This window comes from Lycorma delicatula, chromosome 1 (assembly GCF_047948215.1).
Source record: "Lycorma delicatula isolate Av1 chromosome 1, ASM4794821v1, whole genome shotgun sequence".
NCBI classification, from domain to species: domain Eukaryota; kingdom Metazoa; phylum Arthropoda; class Insecta; order Hemiptera; family Fulgoridae; genus Lycorma; species Lycorma delicatula.
Genome location: NC_134455.1, coordinates 400371766 through 400396674, shown reverse-complemented (window position 1 = coordinate 400396674; position 24909 = coordinate 400371766). Strand labels below are relative to the sequence as shown.

The following is a 24909-nucleotide window of genomic DNA, read 5'->3' as shown; positions in this document are numbered from 1 at the left end:
AGTCCAGACTGTATGGTGGGTGATCAAACACTTTCCAATGAAAACGCTGCAGGAGCTTCCTTGTTACAGCTGCAGTGTGCGACTGAGCATTGTCATGGAGAAAGATAATGCCTGATGACAACATTCCTCTCCACTTATTCTGAATTGCTCTTCGTAGACGTTGAAGAGTCACGCAGTATGAGGCTGCAGTGATAGTCATGCCACGTTCCATGAAGTCCACCAAGAGAACTCCATTCTGGTCCCAGAACACAGTAGCCATACACCTTCTGTTGGAGAAGGTTCGCTTGAACTTCTTTGGTCTACTGGGAGAATGAGAATGCATCCACTGTTTACATTGTTCTTTTGTTTCGAAATGGACCCATGTCTCGTCCCTGTGACAATTTTGTTCAAAAAATCTTCTCCTTCGTTGTGGTAGCGCTGTAGAAACGTTAAGGGGGTGTCCATTCTCATTGTTTTGTGATGGTCAGACAGCATCTTGGGAACCCATCTCGCACACAGTTTGCGGTACTGAAGTCTCTCACTCACAATGGTGTAGAGAGCTGACCTTGAAATTTCAGGAAACAAATCACTCAATACAGAAATTGTGAACTGACGATTTTCTCGAATTGCCTCATCCACTCGCTCAATGAGATCATCGGTTTATACTTGCTTCCTTCCCTGATCGCCTGCATCATGAACATCTGTACGTCCTGCTTTAAAGTTCCTGCACTATTGTCGCACTTTGCTGTCACTCATTGAAGTTTCACTGTTCACATTACTTATTCTTTGATGAATTTCAGCTGCATTACACCCCTCAGCCTGAAGAAATTGAATTACCGCACGCACTTCACACTTGGCGGGAGATGTTATTGTTGTAGACATGTTTACGTGCTAGCTGCATGTTCAGAACTAAACGAAGTGAAGCGGTGTGATTGAAGGCCACACTAGAGATGCTGCGCAACATATATGAGCAAAGGTTCATTCGATTTTTGCCCGGGTTTTTATTTCGCGACCGATCGGACCTTGAAAAAAAAATATCCCTCGTACTAGTGAAGGTAAAAAGTACTGTTTAATTCATGTGTATATTTAATTGCAGTTGGTTTCATTTATTAATTTATATTTTTTATAAAACATGTTCCGTATAAATAAAAATGAAACAAGAGCATATACAAAAAAAAACTTTTTACTTTGAAAGGAGCATATACAAGGCTAACAGGTAGTAATATATGTCACTTTTCCAGATTTTTTAGCAAAGTTACATTACTTTTTGATTTTACAAAACATTATTATTAAATTATTTTTATTCTTTAACCAGGAGTATAAACTAACTACTAGTAGCAGAAAATTTTATTTGTAAGCATAGCGTCAAGTGGTGAAGAGATTTGAATGCATGTGCTTAGGTTATATATTGAGTACTGAATGCGAGTGTGCAGCTATTGAGTGCCATCTGCCAGTTTGAATTAAACATACTGTTCATGAACAAGGCTATAGTACTGTAAATTAAAATTTATTAATTCTTTTCATGATTGAAGACCTTTTTTTTATAAATGTCAAATACATCCCACGATAAAGTGAGTTGAATACTGACCAATTAATAAAGAAATAAACAAGAAGAAATAATTTAGAATTCAGTCAAATGAATATATTCTTAAAATCTGATTTAAAAAAAAATTATTACAAAGAATTACTTTTGTATGTTTAATTACACAACTCATCTTGGAATTAATAATATTATAAAAAAATAGTATATAAGTAAGCATAGCAATGTCTAACAGTTTTTAAAAGAAAACTGAAAATAATCTAAATATGAGGGTAAGTCAATTATTATCTGCAATTTAGTTATATTTTTGTTTATGTTGGTAGTACTGTCGTGTTGCGTAGATGACGCATGCGTGGTTTAATTGTTGTTATGTCTGTGCAGGTTTCAGCTGCTAGGTTAGTTCCATTATTGCTGCCCTGCTATTAACCATGGCTGCTCCGCTTTCTGTTTGCACCAAAGAAGAGCAACATTCAGCGATCCGTTGTTTGTGGTCAGAAGGTGTATCAGGGGCCAAAATTCATCGAAGACTTTTGGTACAGTACGGTAACAGTGTGTTGCAGCAAGGGAGTGTCTATAAATGGATTGAAAAATTCAAAAATGGTCGCACAAGTGTTACGCACGATAAAGGAGCCGGACGACCAATTACCACCACAAATGAGGAAAACATTGAGCGTGCACATAACATGATTTTCTTAGACAGACGAGTAACTATTGATGAAGTGGCACATTATCCGCAAATTAGTCACAGTCCTGCCTACAAAATCATCCACAACAGACTTGGGTTTCATAAAGTCTGTGCAAGATGGGTCCCAAAGCAACTCACACAGTTGCATAAACAAACGTGCTTGGACATCTGCCAAAAACATTTGGATCGCTATGGTAATGAACGGGACAGATTCTTCTTAGACAGAATCATCACCGGTGACGAAACACGGATCCATCATTACGAGCCAGAGAGTAAACGGCACAGTATGGAATGGAAACATCCAAATTAGCCCTGCAAAAGAAGTTCTAGACCCAAACATCGACAGGAAAACTGATGCTTATGGTTTTTTGGGCCCAGTAATGAAACATTATGATGAAAGGGGCACGACAATAAACAGTGCGCATTACAGTGACATGTTTACTGCCAAGCTGAAACCTGCAATTCAAAGCAAATGCCAAGGACTGCTTTTGAAAGGTGTTGTGTTGTTGTACGACAATGCCCGTTCACATACTGCTGAAACTCAACTTTGAAGTAATGGCTCCTCCGTATGATCCTGATCTTGCCCCTTCTGACTACCACTTGTTTGGTTGACTCAAAGAGGCATTAAGGGGCCATCAATTTACCTCAGATGAAACAGCGAAAGAAGCGGTGCATTCCTAGCTCGCAGCTCAACCGAAAATCTTTTTTTATGAGGGCATCAGGAAGCTTGTGCAACAATGGACCAAGTGTGTTGAAATGCAAGGGGGACTATGTTGAAAAATGATATACATGTAAGATTCCTATTTGCAATAAAATTTATAACTACATAGCAGATAATAATTGACTTACCCTCATATTATGAGGTCTATCTTAACTATGAGAGCTATTCTAGAACTGACTCTCAAAAGGTGGTAAAAAAGAAAAGAAAATCTGATTTTATGTATCTCTATTATTACTTGACACAGTTGCCATCCAAATTTGAGGCACTCCACTAGCAGGTCATCCATTCGTTCAGTTCTTCCAGCTAAATAAAAACAGGGTAGTCATGCAGGATCACGTTTGGGATGTAGAGGAATCAAGAAAATTGTTTGCATAACTTGAAGGGAAAATGGGTAAGTTTTCCCTTAAAATAAAATCTGGATCTTTTTTCCCTTAAAAATAATCTGGAGTCCATACACAATTTTTGAAGCTGTTGGTAGGACTGCCTGATTCTTATTGTATAAAATGTAGTAAGTTATTTGGCATATGTTTATTACCTTTCCAAATCGGTCTTTGTCATATGGATAATATTATATAGACAAATATTTTATCAAAATGAAAACTAAAATCAGAATAAATTAATAAATATTTCAAAATGATCGCTATTTTGCTGCCTTATTATTTTTTTTCTTGTTGCAAGCACCTTTACTCTGCATTACTAAATTCATCAACTAACAGTTTCAGCCATATTTAATTAAAAATTTTAAATTTTTTAAATTACAAAACTGCATAGAACAGTTTTTGATGAAGAATTTGGGAATTATATGGGTGCTCAGAACAAAAAGTATAAAATAAAATAGCAAATTAGCGAATATTACAAAATATTTATTAACATTTTATTGGACTGGACTGAAAATAATAAAACAAAAAAGTAATGAAAACACTGATATTAATGTCAACACTTTAATGCACTGAATGGTAATAATTATTAAGTATAATTAGTAATTAATTAATTAATAATAATACATAATAATAATTATTTATTATTATTATTATTATATTTATACCTGTTGCAATTTGCAATTATTTCTTAAAATTATAAATTTTAACTATAGTTAATTTTAATTTATACACATTAATAATAATAGTAAGTAAGTAATGATAAAATACTGGCAATTATTACATTATATCAAGTGTCAAATTGGACTGACACAACAATAAATTATTACATACAAACACATAACGACGATTGAAAAAGAATCACATGTGCATTCCAATTTGTGCTAAAGAAGAGAACTAAGTCGGCATCACACATAACTGAGATATGTCATAATACTAATACCATCAATTTATGTACGTAATTAAAAAAATAATAATAAAATTAATTTGAAGAAATAAAGGACTGCCGAAATTTTTTTAATAAAATTTCTCAGGGCCAAAAAACAAAAAAATGAGTGTATAAAAAGATAATAAAAATAAAAACACTGCTCGTCTGATTGTTGAGGTCCAAAATTTGGTTCTACCAGTATAATTCACTGACTCTTCAACAAGAAATGAAATAATGGTTTCTCTCCTTTTAATGCTTCCTAACAATGGCACGCAAACAGATTATAAAAAGTAAAATAAATAAATGTTACAAAATTTTACAACACTTTTATAGTTTTATTCATTTACCAATTATTAACATTTTTTCATCTGTAATTAATTTCTTCAATTCTACATTTATGCAAATAGTTAACATGTCATCAATATTCATAAATGTACTATGAATACTAATTTAAGAAAAAAAGGGAAACAGCAGTGTAAAATTGTTATGGCTAACCTCCTTCATAATAAACATTTTATTCCATTTAACACAGCAATAAAATTAATATAGCTGATGATATTACCTCAATTTTTAAGAGACTGGTTTTTCTTATGCGACAGTAAATTCAATTCAATTCAATAATCATTCAGAGATGATTGTTGCATTTAATTTGAAACTAACAGTATTTAACATGATTGTTTAATGATCAATAATCGTCTTCTACCTACTATTGTTTACTAATCAAATTTAGTATAGTTTACAAGCTGTACTCTTCTCATTATCATAATCTATAATATTCATGACCCACTATGTGATCGACATAAAAGTTAGCATGACAGTTTCTTGTTTTATTACAAAAGAAGCTATTCTTGTTTAGTAGAAATAAAGTTGGAAATAAAGAATCAATCCTTCATATGCAGGGAGCAAACCGGTAGTAATTTCCCAGTATAAAAGTTAAATTATAATCAGGTTCTGTGTACATTGTAGATTGTACACAGTGTAACCCTACAGAATTTCTATTATTATTATTATTAGGACAGCTTGGTTAATAATAAGCCCAGTTAATTAAGATTTTCCTTTACTAAGTGCGATCAGATTTTCAAGTTAAAAGTTAACTAAAAATTTATGAACACTTAAATATGGAAACATTACAAAACAAAATTTAATAAATTTTTTTTATTTAGATAAAGCTATAATGTTCCTTACATTCTAAAAAATCCATTGTTATGTTACTCCACATATTCAAGAGCTTTTGTATTCTAGCATGCTACATCGTCATCTTGTTTCATTCCAATCAAACCACTCGTTGTATGTCTCAGAATCTATGATGTAACTTTGTTAATAGAACCTAGTTTATTTAGATATATAGTTTAACCCTATTTATCTGTATAATGTTCATGCGGAACACAATTCATTCAATGTTGGATTATTTTAAATAAATATATTATTTATTTTTTATAAAACTTAACATAAATTTATTTTTATAATTTTGGTTAGACATATAATTTCTATTTGTTAAAGTAACTTAAAACGATTTATTAATTTTTTCATATTGGAGAATTCAGACTTTTCTGAATTGAGATATGTCTGTTTATACAGAAGCATAAGCTGTTGCAGCCACAACAGCACATTAAACTTATCCATCCCTTGTTTTATTTTAACTGAATTGTAGACCTATTTTCTTCAAAACTGATCTTACTTTAAGTTTGAATTTATAATTACTACATATACTTCTGAATTTTAAATTCTATGCTTATTACGGTCTCAACCACATCATAAATTTTTGATATTTCCAGATTATTCAGATTTTTATTCATCGACTATGTCAGGATGAAAATGGGTTAACCATATATTTTGTTTTCTTTACAATTTCTTTCAAAAAATATACAAAAATTGACTTTACAATTAATCATGTCCAAATTGGAAATTAGCTGAATTTTTAATTTAATTATTCAACTGAAAAAAAAATCACTCCTCCTGAAAATTGTCTGAATTCTACCCCGGTTTCTTCTATTTACATAAGTGTAATTTTATTTTTGTAGATGATTTCTAGATAAGCTTGCTTAGGTATTGAGATGAAATACAAAAATATAACGAATAAAAACCAAAAATAATGTTAACTTATATAAGTGGTAGTGCACAAAAAAAAAATAGAGAAAATTTTCAACTAATTAAAACTGAAAACTTTAAGCAAGAAATTAAATATTAGACCTAATGAACTATTTATTAAATTAGCCAGTTGTTCTACTGGCTGAGCTACCAAGATTACCATAATATTTAAAGAAGAAAATAACAGAAAAGTAACATTTTCAAATATTAACTTCAAATATACCTAAATTTATAACATCAACATAACATTCTACACTTTCTGAAATTTTTGTTATTTTTATCTGATATTTAATTTACAGTCTATATAATATCTGAAGGCGGGCCCATAGTAAACTACGGCATCCCCTTCACTGTTCTTTACATCACTTATCGACTTCTCCTCACACCAGCAGCCATAGTAGTGTATCCCAAAAGTCACATAAATTAATTTGTAATGACTTGCACCGTACTAATTATGATGCCACTATTGTAGTAATGAAATATGTTCTGGTAATTTATTATTACAAATAAAATTATTTATGCCTAATATATTGTCCAAGATATATGAAACAATTTATTTTTTTTCAAGTATATTAAACTTTGGTTTTGCTATAAATCAATAGTAACAATGATGTAATAAAAAGTATATGAAATGAGTTGTTTATTTATTGTAGGCAATAATTTTATAATTTTCTTTGACGTGGCGTCATAGTTATGAGAATTATTTTTTTAATAGCATGTATACATTACTTTTGTTGCAACCAGTAGCACACGTTACACATGCCAGGTTAGAGGAGTAGGGTAGAGGCAGCTTAGAGGGAGAACCCGCCTTTAGATTTTACATATACTATAATAATTAACATAATAAATTAACTTTCTTTCAGTATTACAATAATGAAACGACTTTTAAATTCAGTTCACTAACATTTTAGAACTTCAGAACCGATAAACTTGTCCATTTTTTGTTTTAAATACATATTTTTTAATTCTTTGATTTTTTTCTTAAGAAAGTTCCAATACAATCCAATCCTCTTTTCTAGGATTTTGAATTCAATAATTCAACTTCAGTTACCTCAATATAAACAGATCATCTGTCACTAACCGCGATCGATTACGATAATGATTGAAATTCTTGTGAGTGAAGTATTTATTGTCTGGTAGCTTTACTCTTTATCATATCCAATTTCTTCAACCTTTAGACTGAACAGAGGCTTAGGACTACATTCTATTTTTCTAATTGGTGGAAATTGCCACCAATGAGATTTTTCTCTGATGTAAAAAAAAAAAACTGGTACAGTTACAAGTATTTAAAAATTTAGGTCCCTGTTAATTATATTCTTTAGATTTCCATGAATTTCCTCAAACAAATGAAATTATTGTAAATAAAAACATTTAACATAATAAATATATATTTATATAATCAATATATATAATTCCCTAATTGCAATTAATGTTTTATTTAAATTAATTACTTAGTTAATTTGAATATCAATTAACTTAATTCAAAATAAACAGAATAGTATCCAATTGTGATTTGCTTCTAATAAATTTATAAGGTAAGTGTCCAGTATCCAGTACATATGATTAGGGCAACAATGTATGTCATACAGTAAAATGCTATCATTTAGTATCAAATTTAACAAAATATAAAAATGACTTCTTTACAGGAGGTAAAATATTTTACTACACAAAGGTGTAATAACTCACCCTGAATTCAAGAGATTATTAAAAATAATAATAGTGTGGTTCTGATGAAAGGCACTACTAACTCAGGCTAAATTTTACTGAATACAACCTAATGAAGAAAGAGGACACGATCATCATTTTTTTGTAACATGAGTACTGTAATATTTTTTAACATAACATATTCATATTTAAACAAAAGTTTGTTTAAATAAATAATTACTTCATTTAAAGGAAAAACTGATTATATTCAAACAAAAATCAATACATCCATAACATTTTTATTAAAAGAAAAACCTGTAATTTTTGAAGAGGTGTTTTGAAAGCATCTTAAAACATATCAAATATAACTAATCTTCTTAATTCAAGAATTAACAAAAAATGTATAACCTGAAATAAATGTTAAAAATAATAAGAACAAAAACCATGTAGTTATTTTTCTCCTTTAAAAAACAAAGAGCCGACAAAATTATATGCAACTAGAATAATGAATTAACAACAAATTTTCATTTTAAATAAATTTTAATATAATTTAAATTACTTAAGACAAAATATTTAAATTATAAAACTTAATTTATAAAAGTACAAATTTTTTCTTAAGTAAAAAGCAACAGAACAAGTCATCCGCATTAATTGCATATATCACTTGCATCTATGCCTCTACATAAGTGATGTCATCAATAACAAGTAAAGGACATATACCTTAAAATTTAAATTTGTTAATGATGTAACCATTAACCAGTTAATGCAACAAAAAACATCGTAAATGGTTAACGACGTAACCATTTATCAATAAAAAGTAAAATTAAAATTTTATTTAATTTTGTTATGTTATATAATATTCACTCATTTCCTACTTAGAAGATGGCCTTCGTGAGAGATCACCTATTTTCCCATATGTACCAGTTCACTTGGTGAACAGCTCAATGTAGTACAGTAACTATACTCTTATCGATGATAAAAATTCATAAAAGTTCTAATTATATACAAATTTATAAATAATATTGTATTGTATGGTTTCAAGAAGACATGAGTCATGCCGATTCATGGCTACTGTTCAGAATGCAGTGTTAAAAGCAACAGATATTTCAGTAATGACTACCTTACCTCACAGTTTGGAAACAGTAGCCACCCATCCTGATGTTAATTTGACTTTATCACCAACAGATTCTTTGTTATAAGAAAGAAATTCTATGAATTTCACATTCAATAACATTCAAGATATGTTTGGTTAATATACAAAACTGAGGCAGCAAATTTAAACTGTTTGTATGAATATAAATGGCATTCTACATCAAATTATACATATATATTTGTTATTAAACTAGTAAATTCTGAAAAAATTATCTTCCTTGAGTGCATTTCCTTCCAGGTACAAAAGATAATGTTTTTTTAGTATAAGAATGGATGTTAACCCTCGGGCAATTATTTTCTTCAAAACACCAAAGTAAAACTAAACTTAAACAACTTTCTCTTTATCTGTTATTAAAATTATTTTTTATCACATATATATTGTTTAAGATGTCTAAAACAGTCAGATGTTTACATTCCAATCAGTACAAAATTTCTGTGTAATACTTTTTTTTATTACAAGTGATAATTAATAACGATGATAATTAAAGCATTCTGTAGATGTAATTTATGAAAAGAAATTCTTTTACTGCCGACATAGAACTCAAAAAATAAAAATTAACAAAATAACATTACAAAATATTACTATTTATGCACTTAAGCACCAGAAATCACAGTGACCTTTATTTTAATGCTGAATTATATTAATCTGCTACAATCAATCTATATATTAATAAAAAGACACAAATAAAATAAAAAATAATAATTATTACTGTTAACATCATAATATAAAGAAAGCCATACATGTTTATTTTATTTTAAAACAAAAGGTTTACAAAAAAAAAATAAGGAAAACCAAACAAAAATCTTAGTTTCAAATGATCATTAGGTTATAGCATAAAAATTTTACACTATTATTTAGTGTAACAATATGTGCATTTTTTATGAGCACATCTGTAAAATTTTTACATACACGCTCAAATTAAGCAAGATTATTATCAATCACACTTAGTGCAATGCACACGTATGACATTCATACATTATACATTCAAGCAGATGTACATACATGCATCACATATACAATCGTACAAATGTACACATCCATACAAAAAAGAAAGTTTATAAATTTATTTATTATTATATATTATAATTATAAATATATATAACCAAAAATTAAAAGACTAGACATACAGAATACAAGTATCTTACTTAAAAATAACACTACCCAATATGACTAAAGCAATAATTAAAGTAGTTATTTAGTTAAAAACTGTGGCAGATAAGTCTGTACTTTTTCTCTTTTTTATTTTTACATACAAGGTTGATATGCTTAATAAGTTTGTTCTTTTTGCTTTAATCCTTTGTAATTTTCTCTTAGTAAATTTTCAAGTTTATTATTACTTATTTTTAAATAAAAGTTATTAATTTTAACCATTTTAATTTATACTTAATAATTTTTAATTTAAACTTAAGTACAACGTTATTAATTTGTTTTAATGATAGAACTAAACCTTAAAAATTGCATTAAACAGATCAATAAAAAGTATTATAAACCCTGAATGTATGTTAAAATTTTTTTTTTATGATAATGAAAGCACCAAAACTGATTTTATAATAAACACCCAAGAAAATAACTAATGTTAAATGTTAAATAATTAACAATAATTAAATGTTAATTAACATTGAGTTATTAACTAATGTTAAAAAAAAGTACAGTACAATCCTATTACTATGAACTGTTTGAGGCAAAATAATATTAATTATGTTGAAAGTTTGGAATCGGCTAGATGAACAACCTTAATGAAAATTCTGATCTCTTTTCTTAAGTAATATACGAATATTGACATTATTTAATGTATTTAGTACCAGATTCCAGAGCTTCAAAATATAAGAAATTTATAACTTTAAATTTGCTTGTACAGTGATTTGGCAAGCGAATGCAAGTCAGTAAAAGAATTGCCATCTTTCATATTTCTCAAGACTGAAACAATAACCTCAAATCAATCAAAAACTGCCTTGACTGCATTTCCTTGGTTAAAAAAATTGACCTGCATGAATAGATACCCATTATGGTCCTTTTAAGTCTAAGCTTTGAACAAAACTTTTAATAAATGTACTGTTTACTGTTTATATTGTATTTTTCGTTGTAAAAAAGGTTTGTTTCATGTTCTGAGCGCCCTTGGTAAATGTTCCGTTGACAATGCCTTGGTATGGTCCTGTTTATGACTAACACATAGCCTCACACAGCTATTAGCATTTGATATAAACTGAACAAAATTTACTGGGAAATCTCAGAACATACTCCATATAGTCCAGATGTATCCCTCTGCAATTTCTTTTTATTTGGAACATTAAAGAAAGCACTGGAAGGATATCAATTTACAACAAATTGCGCAATTGGCTCATGACATGTCCTTAAACTTTTTATGAAGAAAGAATCCACAATCTCAAAATGTGTAAAACTTTAGAAAGAGTACATAGAAAAGAATAAAACATAAATATGTTTTATATTTATATTCTACATTAGTAATGTTAAAAATAAATCTCCGGTTTATATTTGATTGATCTAGCAATTGCATAGAAGCATGTATTGTGTGTAGTTATGTGTGTGTATAATTTATTTTAATGTATTTTTTGTTTTCCTTTCTTTTATTTTTGTTTAACTTTAAATTGAAATAAGAAAAAAATAACTGGTTTAATATTAGCTTAAAGTAAAAAGAAAAAATGAAAAAAATTGAGAAAAAAAGAATAATTTACTTGAATAAGCAAAGAAAACAAAATTCATTAAGGGAATCAATTATTAAAAATAATGTATTCTTATATATTCTGTATATATAATATTCTGTAATATAATATTATATAATATTAGTATATACTAATTATTATTATATTATACTAATATAATATTAGTATATAATATTCTGTATATATATATATATTCTGTATCTTATATATTCTTATATATTCTGTATATACTTTATATATTCTTACATTTTTAAAACATAATTAAAGTTAGAATAGAAATTATATTTTTTAAATAAAAGTTAATTGTAACTTTAAGTAAATTAACTATTATTGTATGAAACAGATTACGTTTCATTGCACTTACGTGCAATAAGTTGTGAGAAAATCCAATACTTTAAAAATAGTTATTCCTATAACTAAGTTTGGATCTATAAGTAAGAAAAATATTGAGCATATAGCATATTGAGTATTGAGCATATAATAACTCAATGATATACCTGCTATATCAACATACATCTCTTTGATCAACACATTATAAATTCATGTAACTGAAATATATATTTATTTTCATAATGTGAAAGAAGTCTTGTAACAGCTAACAGAAACTGTATTTTCTAAATATCTATTGTATTTCATAAAATATAATATTTTAATAAATATCACTGCTCTATTAATTTATTTGTAATTTAATAATAGTAAATAATGAATCTTTTGCACAAATAAATTGTTTCAAAAATTCAATGGTTTAAAAAAGCTGCATCGTCTTGATGAAGTTAAACCGGTGATAGAATATATTAATTTATTAAACTACATTTAAACATTTTCCTAATTATTGCTTTTCTAGTATGTATCTCTAATGAGTACAAAACAGAGATCTGTACTTCTTCAGAACCGATTTTCTTTTGTAAGCATAATAAATTAATTAAAAACATCAGTCTCAAAAATTTTAATTAAAAAATTATTAATAAATTTTATACATTAATAAATAAATATATATTTATATTTTAATAAAAAATATTTTAAATTGATTAAATTAGGATTATTCGGAAAGTTCTTGGCCTGACACAGAGATGGGACATCTCTGGAAACATGACTAGGTATTCTTAAACGACATGCTGCAAAGTTTCAGACATGTTGTTTAGTTGCTTGTGGAGATTGGTAAAGGAAACAGATTTTGACATTTTCTGAGAAATGTTGAAATAACTTCAATAAAATTGAAGTATGAGCGATTATAAAGTATTGTCTTGAAAGGTTTAATCCTGACGGTCAAACAAAATGAGTTACATAACACTTTAAAGAATTCTTCCTCTTTAATATCTGACGATAGAAAAATGGACTGCTGGATTTAGACATAGTCTACATTCAATCAAGATGATAAATGCTCAGAATGCACAAAAACTGCTTTGACTGATGAAATCATCACAAAAATCTACAATCTGTATTAGATGATCGGCAACTGAAGGTACCTGGGCTTACTAACATTACAAACATCTCAATAGATTATGCCCACTATATTTTACATGATGTTTTGGGTATAAAAAAGCTTTCCACTCAATGGGTGCTATATTTGTTAACAGCTGACAAAAATGCATTAGACTGAACTGATTTAAATGTGGTTTCACAGAGTTTTTTTAACATTTTATATCAGTAGATGAAACACAGATTCACTATTATATGCAGAGATCAAACAGTGGATGAGAGCAGGTTAAAATAAACCAAAAAAAGCAATAACAGTTTCATCAGCAGGAAAAGTCATGGCTACAGTTTTTTGGAATTCTTGAGGTGTGTTGACTCCCTGGAAAAAGGTGTGTTGACTACCAGATTACCTGGAAAAAGAGAGCACCATTACAGGAGTATTACGGTTCACTACTGGACTTATTGAAGGGTGTTGTTTAAGCTAAACATCCACATCTGGTTGAAAAGAAAAAGCTCTTTCATCATGATAATGCACCTGCACACAAGTCTTGAGTTACTGCTACATAATTCCATGACCTATGCTTCATAGTCCTTTCGCAAGTGCCAAATTCACTAGATTTGGCTCCCACTGATTACTTCCTCTTTCCAAACCTGAAGAAATGGTTTGCTGGACAAAGATTTACTTCAAATGATGAGTTCAAAACTGAAACAACCACTTATACTTGTAGCTGTACAAATCACATTATACTTGGGTAATAAAAAGTTAAAAAGTCATTGGTCTAAATGCATTGAATTGAAAACTCTTGTGCTTTCTTTGTAAAGCCAAGAGTTTTCCAAATGGCCCACATAAATAAAAAAAAATGATTTAATGCATTTATATATTATAAATTTATTATATTTATAATAAAAAAGTTAAACACTAAATAAAAATAAGAGAAAAAAGGTATTAATGTACGGAGTCTATCTACCTCTGTAGTTAGTTACTTAGTTCTTAGATGGTGCCACTGAAACGCTATTCTGAAATATGAAAATAAATAAATATAATGTAATCAAACTTCACCTATGCTCGCTTATTCAAGGTTAGCGAGTGAAGTTTAAGTTTGGTTAGATTATGTTAAAAATTTTATTTATTTATTTTCTTATTTCAATATAGCATTTCAGTGGCGCCATCTAAGAACTAAGTAACTAACTACAGCAGTAGATCACCTTCTACATTAATACTGAAAAAAATTGTCGTTTTAATATCATTATTACTTAAGTAGAATGAATTTTCAGAGTAAATTCAATCATCAGATACAGTATTTCACATATTAAGTGTGCATCATGAAATTGATTGCTTAATAAAATTAAACAACCAGAGTATTACTATTTGTATAAATAAGCGGCAAGTAATCCAGTATAATGAAATTTATTATCTTTTTCTGTTAATTTACATAAAACACACCTCTTATAGCCTATAAATTTATTAATCTGTGAGTATTGTTAAAACTGTAAAACAATTTTTTTTAAATTATTTTACTTTGTGCATTACTTTTTTTAAAAAAATTACAAATTGTTCTTTGTACTACCTAGGACAGTTTAAGTTTTGGTAAGGTGCATAGTTAAGTTAAATATTTTTTTTTTTTGAGCTCACATATTTTCTAAAAATTTTGATTCAAATGACTTTACATGATTCAAAACTATTGACTTATATCAGTAAATGTCCTTGCATCAGTAATTATCTATTACACATGTATAAAATAAATGAATAAGAAATAGAAAAAATATACACAACAGGAAGAAGCATCAATAATAAGTGTCACAACAAGATTACCTTTGAAGCATCACCATATGGAAAGAAATTTCCATAAATTTTTTTAAATTCTTCAACACTAAGATGTCCACTTGGACAATCCTTCAAGAAACCTTTGTACCATCCTGTATTTCAGCATCTAAAATAAAAATAAATTAATAACAACATTTGTTTTGATAGCTAATTGATCCACTCTTTTATGACCTACAAATATATGTAGAAATATATGAAATGTATTTTACCTAATGGATTATCAATCAAAAGAATGAGGCTGCAATATATGTTTTTAAAGAAATTCATTTCCTCTACAGTATGCTAGAATCCAACAACAAGCATCTGAAGTGATTCCAGCTTTTTGTACGGTTGAGTATACTACTGTATACTGAACAGCATACTGTATACTTCAGCATGCCTTCAATATTCCTTTTAGCAGTTGGTGTTAATCATGAACAATTAGGCATTTTAGGGGTCACTAAAAATGTGTAATTTTTCTTAAAATGCAAAGACTGGTATAATAACATTTGGTAACATTATAAATAGATGGATTAAGTTGTACAAATAAATTTTATGTTGACAGTCATAATTTCTAAGGTAAAATTCTGGGAAGAAATCAGCAAAGAATATCTTCAAATCACCAATATGTCATTTTCAAATTAAAACAGGTCTGGCACATGGAGATGGATTGTCTCCCATCCTATTCAATCTAGTTTTAAATAAAGACATGAAAACCTTCTGGAAAAAAAATGAAAAAAGCATTAAAATTGGACCAAAAATCAAAATCTAAAAATCAGCAGCCTTGCTTTTGCAGATGAACTAGCACTTCTCCCAAAATCAGAAGATGGGAGTTTCCAAAATTAACAACCTGCTAATTCAACAGAACAAGTAAGCTTGCAAATTTCCTTCTCAAAAACAAAAATCATGTCAAACCTAAAAAATGTATGCCAAAAAATCAATAAAGAAAGTACGGAAAAATTAATGTAACAACTCAATTTAATATTCAGGAAAGTAAGTAAGCAGTAAAAAAGAGTCGCACAAAGCTGTCTGGATCCTGAAATCCAAAATAGAAAAATTGTATTTACTAACAATCGAAGATACCTAAAAAATAAACAAAAAACAACCTTTCTATAAATGTAAAATTCAGGTGTTACAATACTATAGTCAGACCAGTGATCTTGCTTGGAATTGAAACAGCAAATCTGGCTGCCCGTAAGAACGTTTTCTCAAAATCAAAACAAAAATACAAAGAAGAGTCTATAATTCCAGAAAAGCAGAAGAAGGGTACACATTAAAAATCAAATAATAACATTTATAAAACCCAAGATTTGAAAAATGCAATTACAAGTCATATTCATAAAGTAATGGCCATCAGCTTATATTTAAATATTAGCGGGTCTGAACACACTTACAAGTATGCAGGGCCATCTATCGGCTATTTACAAAGCCACTGTAGTTGTTATTTTGGTTCCAGTAATCATTTGCCTGCCGGTGAATGCAGATCGCAATGTTCGCGACAATTGTTTCTCCCGCCAGTTGTGAAGTGAGTGCTGCGATTCAATTTTTGTATACAAAAGGATCTTCAGCTGCGAAAATTCATTGGGAGTTGTGCCTAGTGTAAGGATCTACATTAATGAGTGAAGAATAGGTTAAACAATAGTGTTGAGACTTTAAAAATGGCTGCACAAATGTGCATGATGAAGAGCGGAGTGGCAGGCCCGTTATTCAGATCGATGAAATCATTGAACAAGTGAATTAAAAACTGCAATGTGATCGGCGACTGATGAATCTCGGCATGTTGGACACATCTCTACCTACACAACAGTCACAGAAAAGCTCAGATATCACAAATTGTGTGGCAGATAGGAACTGAAAATGCTCACTGACCAACACAAGAGCAAAGAATGTGCAGTGGACGAGTGTTTTTGGACCGCTATAGAAAAGATGGCGATAATTCATTTTCCCACACTGTTACAGGCAACCAGACATGGATATCCTATACCAACACAGAATCGAAACAACAGTCAATGTAGTGGCGCCATTCAAGTTCCCCAAAACCAAAAAAGTTGGTGTCAAAAAATGTTGTTACTGTTTTCTGGGACGAAAAGGGCATCATTTTTGACACCCTGGATTCTGAATGTGTGCTGCAAAACACTCATCAAACTGAGATGTACGACCCAAAATCAACGACGCAGAAACTATCATCCAGCATAATCCTCCTTCACGACAACACGCATCCTCATACCACTGCCTTAACCAAGAAGATTTGAGATTTTCATTGGGAACTTTCTGACCATCCTGCATATAGTTCCAACCTTGCACCTAGCAACTACTTCTTCTTCTTCTTGCATTTGAAAAAGCGGCTTGGTGACCAACAGTTTGAAAACGACAAGGAACTCAAGACTTCCGTTGTCAATTTGTTGAATTTCCAGGTGGCAAACTTCTATGCAGAGGGGTTAAAGAAACTGGTGCAGCGTTATGAAAAGTGCTTAGAACTGAATGGTGATTATGTGGAAAAGTGAAGTAGATGTGTAGTAAACTAAAACTGTAAGTAAAAACGTTTTCTAACGAGTAAATTTTTTTAATGACCAAACACTTCTTACTTTATGAATATGCCTTGTATAATTCGTCAGACAAATGAATCCAAAAAGGCTAAATAAACAACATTTTGAAAAATTTTTGAAAATAAGATGCTAAGTAGGATACATAAAGCAGAAAAGCAGATGAAAGAAAAGATTAAAAGAGAGAGGGCTACTTGAATTTTAAAAAATTAACATACAATACAGCGGTTCTTGTTTGAAGTAAAAGCACCACAGAAAATGGACAAAGAAGAGAATGGGTGCTTCGAAGAAAATGCAAAGAAAAAAAAATTATACTGGCATGGTCCCCAGTAGGCCACTTCAAAATAAAAAAATATCCAAAAATTTTACTTTGCTGCTACTTTTATCATAAGTATGATTAACAATGGTAAAACTACCTCAGAAACACAATCTATAAATTATTCTAGATTTGTTTGACAACAGATGTTAAAGGAGTTTTAAAATAGTATTTAATTGGACTCTTAACACCACAATTCGCCATTATTTTTTTTTTTCAATATAAATAAATAAAAAGTGTAGGGAATTGTAACGAAAATGGCTTCTACAGTTCCGGGTCTCATTGTCTGGTTTGTAACAGTTCTAATTTACATTCAATAACAGTAGGTTTTTCACGCTCGTACTACTCAAATTCCTAATTTCTTCTGACTACTTGTTGCTTATTTTAGCTTCGCTTCTATGACTTATCTGATTTGTCCTCGGCCAAATTTTAAATATAATATATAATTAATTAAGTTGATTATAATTAACATAAACACATATAAAAAAAAAATTGTATTTACACATTATTTGTTAATTATACAAGTGAGCAAATATCTAACATAAAAACTACAAAACAAAATAGCTATTCTAGTACCTATTTTCGATCAATATAAAAGGCAGCTTCTTATAACAATACCAGTGCCACTTGTAAACATAGAAGGACTATATCACAATACTCGAAGAGATAGCCCCCAAATTTATGTTAGCGAATGTTAATTCCCACCTACAAGAAGAGATAAGGATGAAGAAATTGAAATATTCACTTCAATTGCTGAACAGTGTTTTAGTAATTCTAGAGTTTAATGAAGTTCTAAAAATTATTGCTAAAAAATAAGTAAATGCAGGAAGTAAACATTAAAAGAAAACCAAAAACTCAGCTTTAATCAAGAGGTCTCTTAAATTTCAGGACACAAAATTTCACATGACAATACGCCTGTGGACATAACAATTTTCATGGGAGTAAATCTACAGTGATTTATTAAGTTTAAACTGATATAAAAACTGCAACTATAATAAAAAAAATTTGCTAGTCAAATGTACAGAGCATCTTGGCAATAGGTACTTGGTTTTTTTGTGGTATTCACAATGAGACTTCATCTAAAAGAAAACCCTGATAAGTGCATATAATTTCAGTGTATGTAGTTTAATTCCATAATTACTTGCACATAAATGATAACCCTCATGTAACTTGACTTCAGATTTTAAAAAATCTGATGTGGATACCACATGACTTACTTGTACGCCAAAAAATAAAACAGTACATAAAATTGTATTTCATTAACAGCTTCTGATATTTTTTCATATTTTTTTTTTATTGTTATTATTGAATTATTATTTATTGTAATTTTTTGTGCAATCAGAGGTTAATAATTATTAATAAATCAATATATTTAAATTAAAAAAAAGGAGATGAAGTCCGATTCGAACTGATGTGCCTTCTCCATATAAGATTCAAATATTTCATTAGGCTAGAGCTCTCGAACCAATGAAAATAAGTACCACTTATGATACATCGTTGAAAAGCTCTCAATGAGGTTACTACTGCAGTTAAGTAAAAGTAAAAAAAAACAAAATGTTTTTGGATTTTGGGCTTTTTGGACCAGTATTGCAATGAAGAGGGGAGGTGCAGAACTAGATGTTACAAGAGTCCTAAATCCAAAATTTCAACATTCTATGACTAATCCATTTTGAGTTACGCAAGATACATATGTTCAGACGTCACGCTGAAACTAGTCAAAATGGATTAAGGGATGGTCAAAATGAATATTTCTGTTGAAATCTGAAATTTTTCATGATTACAATACTTCCTTGTACTTAAGCTTTTGTTTAAGTATTAATCAAGTGATTGAGGTCTTGTTCACAAAAGAGTTTATTTTTATCAATTGATTCTTAAAACAGCAAAAAAAAATATATAGTTAACCAAATCCTGATCTACGACACTAACAATTATATCAACAAATAAAAAAAAATTTCTTTACCTATAAGGTAATGTTTGTTTCATGTGATTATGAAGGGACTAATTAAACATTTTCCAAATAAAAAAAGTCATGTAATTTGGTTTGGGGATTTTTGCCATGTAACAAAGACAATATACAGAGAAATGACATCAGCAATCAAATAGAATTTATAACACAAAATAAAAAAAAATCATTACAGTACCAACCATTACCATATTAAAATACTAACCAGAAAACTCTGTATTCTGCCTAAGATCCTCTAATACTTCTGGCTTAAGTTTGCTGTTCTGTTTTCCCATTGTCTGCTATATACAATTCTTTATCTATAACTGAAATGAAAAACAAAGCAAGTAATGAAGAGATGATACAGCTAGTATAATTTCATGTATGGAGCATATTTTATTTATTTTTAAGTACTAATACATTAATTTAACAATGTTTGATTACTCACCATTATATGTTAATACTTGCTTTAGTTTATTAACAGAATTATTTCCACTTTCTTTGTCTCCACTTTTCATTTTACATCCATAACACTAATCTGTTACCACTACAGTCATAATAATGTTTGATTAAATTGTGAAATATATATATAATATATTCCTTTTTAAAAAAATTACCTTTAAAAATAATTAATGTTTTCAAATAATCTGCAATATAATTAATAAAGGAATAAAAATAAAGAATATATAAATGATCTGTAAATATAATTGTCATTTTTATAATTTCATAGGGACTCCTTATTAGCAGACAGCTTCACAAGTACACAAAAATTTCCACAAGAGGTGTTTTGCACTCAATAAAAATTCTGATCTTGTAACATGCAGATTAAGTTTGTGATAATAAATAACAGTTTTGGAAAAAATAAAATCTAAAAGTTAATAAGCTAATAAAAATAAATGAGTGCTGCCCATTAAGTCTTTATTTCTTAGTCTTATTCAACACCATATATACAGAAGAAACCCAGTTTACATTTTTGGACAATTTCATCTGGGCACTCTACAATGAATTTAAAATCAATTTAAGGAAGGGTGTCTTTCATGGTCATAAGAAACTTCTCCAAGTCATTCATAGAGAAAAGGGAGAGAATAGATCTGTACATTCATAGTTCCAGACCTCAAACAATGGAGTCGAACAAAATAAATCGTTTGAAAAAACTAGACAGAAATAAGGAAGACTTAGTAGGTTTAACTGTTAAAAAATTTGAAGGAAATAACTTTCCAGATATAACCAATAACCGAGTTAGATTATATTTTGAAAGTGAATAATAATATATATATCTATAAAGCAAAAAATAAAAGAAGCAAAAAAGAATTACTAGTCCCAATTTACCAAGAGTATTAATTATGAGCACCAGAGTTAATATATCCAAAACTGAAGAATTCCTACCTGAAATGACTAAAAGAAAAGGCTAATTCCTACACAGATGACACAAAACTATGTTTGTTTTGATATCATTTAAAAAAAAAATTAAATTTTAGACAGCAGTAAAAAGCAATTAGATATAAGTTGGACTTAAATGTAATTTCTTAATTTTTTATTCATGAATAATATGCTGACAGATTATACAAAAACTATAAAAAATGAAAAACTATTATTTGAATTCAAGTCATTGTTATGTAGGTCCAAAATTAATGGAGGAATTAACATATGAAATTAATACCACCAGTAACATAATTTAAAAAAAAAAATAGTTTTTAATTGAAAAATATTTTTATTACTAAAAGAATTTGTTTCCCTCCTCAATACTCAATAGGTTTAACCCTAAAAGATTCTGCTGTATTCAGATATAGTATCACAAGGAGATATATAAAATTACAATCCACTGAGATTATAATGCCTGACCAAGATGTTAAACTTCAGCACTGGAATTTGTCTGCTATTGGGCCACACAGTTCTGAGTTAATCCTACAGAAAATGAACTCTTGGTGATTTACAGGCTTCTCTATCTATTGTAAAGACATTAACCACAAACATACATCCAATTGTAAACGTACAGATGAATTTTTCTTAGAATGGATACAGAGTAGGTAGACAGAGAAAGTAAATAAATAGATTAATAAATGTATTAGAGGTAAATACGAGGGTTATTTTTTTTTCAAGGTCCGAACGGTCACGAAATTAAAACCACAGTGAAAATAAAAATTTTTTTATTTGTAACAAGCACTTTGATAGTTATGCTATTTCTCTACATAGTCGCCACTCCGATTTAGAAATTTGTCGTAGCGTGGTACCAACTTTCCAATATCCTCGTTATAGAACGGAGCCGCCTGTGTTTTCAGCCATTTTTCTACGCTGGTCTGCAGCTCGATGTCTGTGCCAAAAATGTTGTCCTCCTAGCCAGCATTTTACGTGAGCAAAGAGGTGGAAATCAGATGGAGCCAAGTCTGAGCTGTATGGTGGGTGAACAAACACTTCCCAATGAAAATGCTGCAGGAGCTTCTTTATTACAGCTGCAGTGTGCGGCCGAGCATTGTCATGGAGAAAGACAATGCATGATGACAACATTCCTCTCCACTTATTCTGAATTGCCCTTCGTAGACGTTGAAGAGTCACGCAGTATGAGAGTGCTGTGATGGTCGTGCCACATTCCATGAATTCCACCAAGAGAACTCCATTCCGGTCCCAGAACACAGTAGCCACACACTTTCTATTGGAGAAGACTTCTTTGGTTTACTGGAAGAATGAGAATGCATCCACTGTTTACATTGTTCTTTTGTTTCTTCATTTTTAAATGGACCCATGTTTCGTCCCCTGTGGCAATTTTGTTCAGAAAATCTTCTCCTTCATTGTGGTAGCGCTGGAGAAACGTTAGGAAGGCGTCCCTTCTCATTGTTTTGTGATGGTTGGACAGCATCTTGGCAACCCATCTCGCATACAGTTTGCAGTACTGAAGTCTCTCACTCACAATGGTGTAGAAAGCTGACCTTGAAATTTCAGGAAATGAATCACTCAATACAGAAATTGTGAACAGACGATTTTCTCGAATTGCTTCATCCACTCGCTCAACGAGATTATTGGTTGACACTCCCTTCCTTCCCTGACCGTCTGCATCTTGAACATCTATACGTCCTGCTTTAAAGTTCCTGCACCATTGTTGTACTTTGCTGTCACTCATTGAAGTTTCACCGTACACATTACTTATTCGTCTATGAATTTCAGCCGCATTACACCCCTCAGCCTGAAGAAATCAAATTACCACAGGCACTTCACACTTGACGGAAGATGCTATTGTTGTAGACATGTTTACGGGCTAGCTGCGTGTTCAGAACTAAACGAAGTGAAGTGGCGTGATTGAAGACCATACTAGAGACGCTGTGCAACACATAAGCGCAAAGGTTCATCCGATTTTTGTGCGGGTTTTTATTTTGTGATCGATCAGACGTTGAAAAAAAATAACCCTCGTATCATGACAGGTATATCTTTTTTAAAAAAATGTGTCTAAATCATTACTGATCAGTAAATATCACCTGCACCTAAAAATTTTGAACCATCACTTATTTTCAATCATTATTTACAGATTAAAATAAAACTACTAATATTTTACATGAAACTAACAATTAAAATTAGTTCAGTACATATGTCAATTATGAAAAAAGGAATCTTTGTATATGGCAATGATTAAATAATTATAAAACAGCAAATTCCATCACTTCAATCATTGAATAAATGTATCAGAAACACTACTAAATCAAATTGGAAAATATCAATTCATTTACACAATATAGCACAAGAAATTTTCATATTTGTCAATTTTTTTTATATTACTGAATCATATGTTTTTGGTAACTGATAATAAAACTGGCAACGACATGTATTGCGATGAGTTTAAAATACTTTTTAGAATGAATTATCAAAAAATGATTAAAGACTGTAAAGAAAAAAATCACTTGAGTGATCGAGATATGGAAAATGAAGAAAATGTATAGAAAAAATTCATCTTAATCTAATGAATGTTAAAAAGTGCTTGGAATGAGCCGACACCTTCAACAATTAAACAGGTTAAAAGAATCAGTATTTTATTTAAAAGTAAAAACAAGAAAATAACTGAAGCTTCAGTTTCATAATAATAAAATAATTCTACAAAATACTATTGACTGTACCCATTAAGTTTGACATATCTAGAGACTGATATATTCCTAAAGTTTTAAATAAATAAATCCAAAATAGGATAATAATGATGAACAACAAATTGCAATATCAGCGTAAATTTGAAGGAAATTCATATTATTTACTTTTGTTACGTAGCAACTTACATAGAATTGGTATAGAGTTAAAAGGAGGAAAATCAAAAATGTTTATTAATTTTTAATAATCAGAATATTACAGTGTTAATCTTTGAAATAACCATGTTCAAATCTTACGCACAATTTAAAAAATTGTTAGCTATTAAAAAGTAACAAAAATTATACTGTGTTGATTACTGAATCCATATTTGTATGGTACAGATGATTGATTACTCAGGAAAAACTAAGTTAAAATTAATAATAAATATTGTTTTATACAATCTAAGGTTTTTGTACGTTAGGTGAGATGAGATAAAGTTAATCTCATAAATGAGATAGCTATTATCAAAAATAACAAGATTACAAAGTAATATGAGGAACAAAGTGGTTTCTGTTCCGACTGGCTTCTTTACTGAGTCTCACACACTACTTCAAATCAATAGGTCAAACCCGCAAAATGCAGATTACCTTTAACCCTAAAAGTCAAATCTACTCTCTGTTCAATTTTATTCTCATAGAGAAAGGAACTCTTATAGAGATTAGTACCTCTTATAATATAAATGTTTCACTATGTCAGTCAAAAAAAAGATGAACTGTGATATATTGTTTAAAGCAGCAACAAATGTACCTGTTTCTGTAGTAAAAATGTATTTTATGTATTTACTAGTAATAATAAACCAGTATTAGTTAATTGGACATTAGTGCATTCTAAGAAAAATACATCTGCAAATATGTATGTTATGATGTGTGCAATACAAAAAGTGGAACGAAAATTAAAAATAAAAACTCCCAAATCTAATATTGTAAAGAAAAAGTGGTAATTAATATAAATACTTAACAAGAAAATATGAATACATGTATAAACAGTT

General features: G+C 29.6%; 1 protein-coding gene across 6 annotated transcripts in view; it reads right to left on the bottom strand.

Moving 5' to 3' along the window:
- Positions 1 to 24909, bottom strand: part of LOC142317416 (uncharacterized) — a 195888-nt gene that overhangs the window by 13461 nt on the left and 157518 nt on the right. For 3 of the 6 annotated variants that reach the window (XR_012754734.1, XR_012754737.1, XM_075353970.1), the window contains 3 exons: positions 20044 to 20143; positions 15026 to 15143; positions 12448 to 13915 (listed from right to left, as the gene is read on the bottom strand). The gene's annotated coding sequence lies outside the window, so the exon portion shown is untranslated. Of the gene's footprint in view, positions 1 to 12446; positions 13916 to 15025; positions 15144 to 20043; positions 20144 to 24909 lie in introns of those variants that run through there. The other 3 variants (XR_012754736.1, XR_012754733.1, XR_012754735.1) reach the window with 3 other exon arrangements.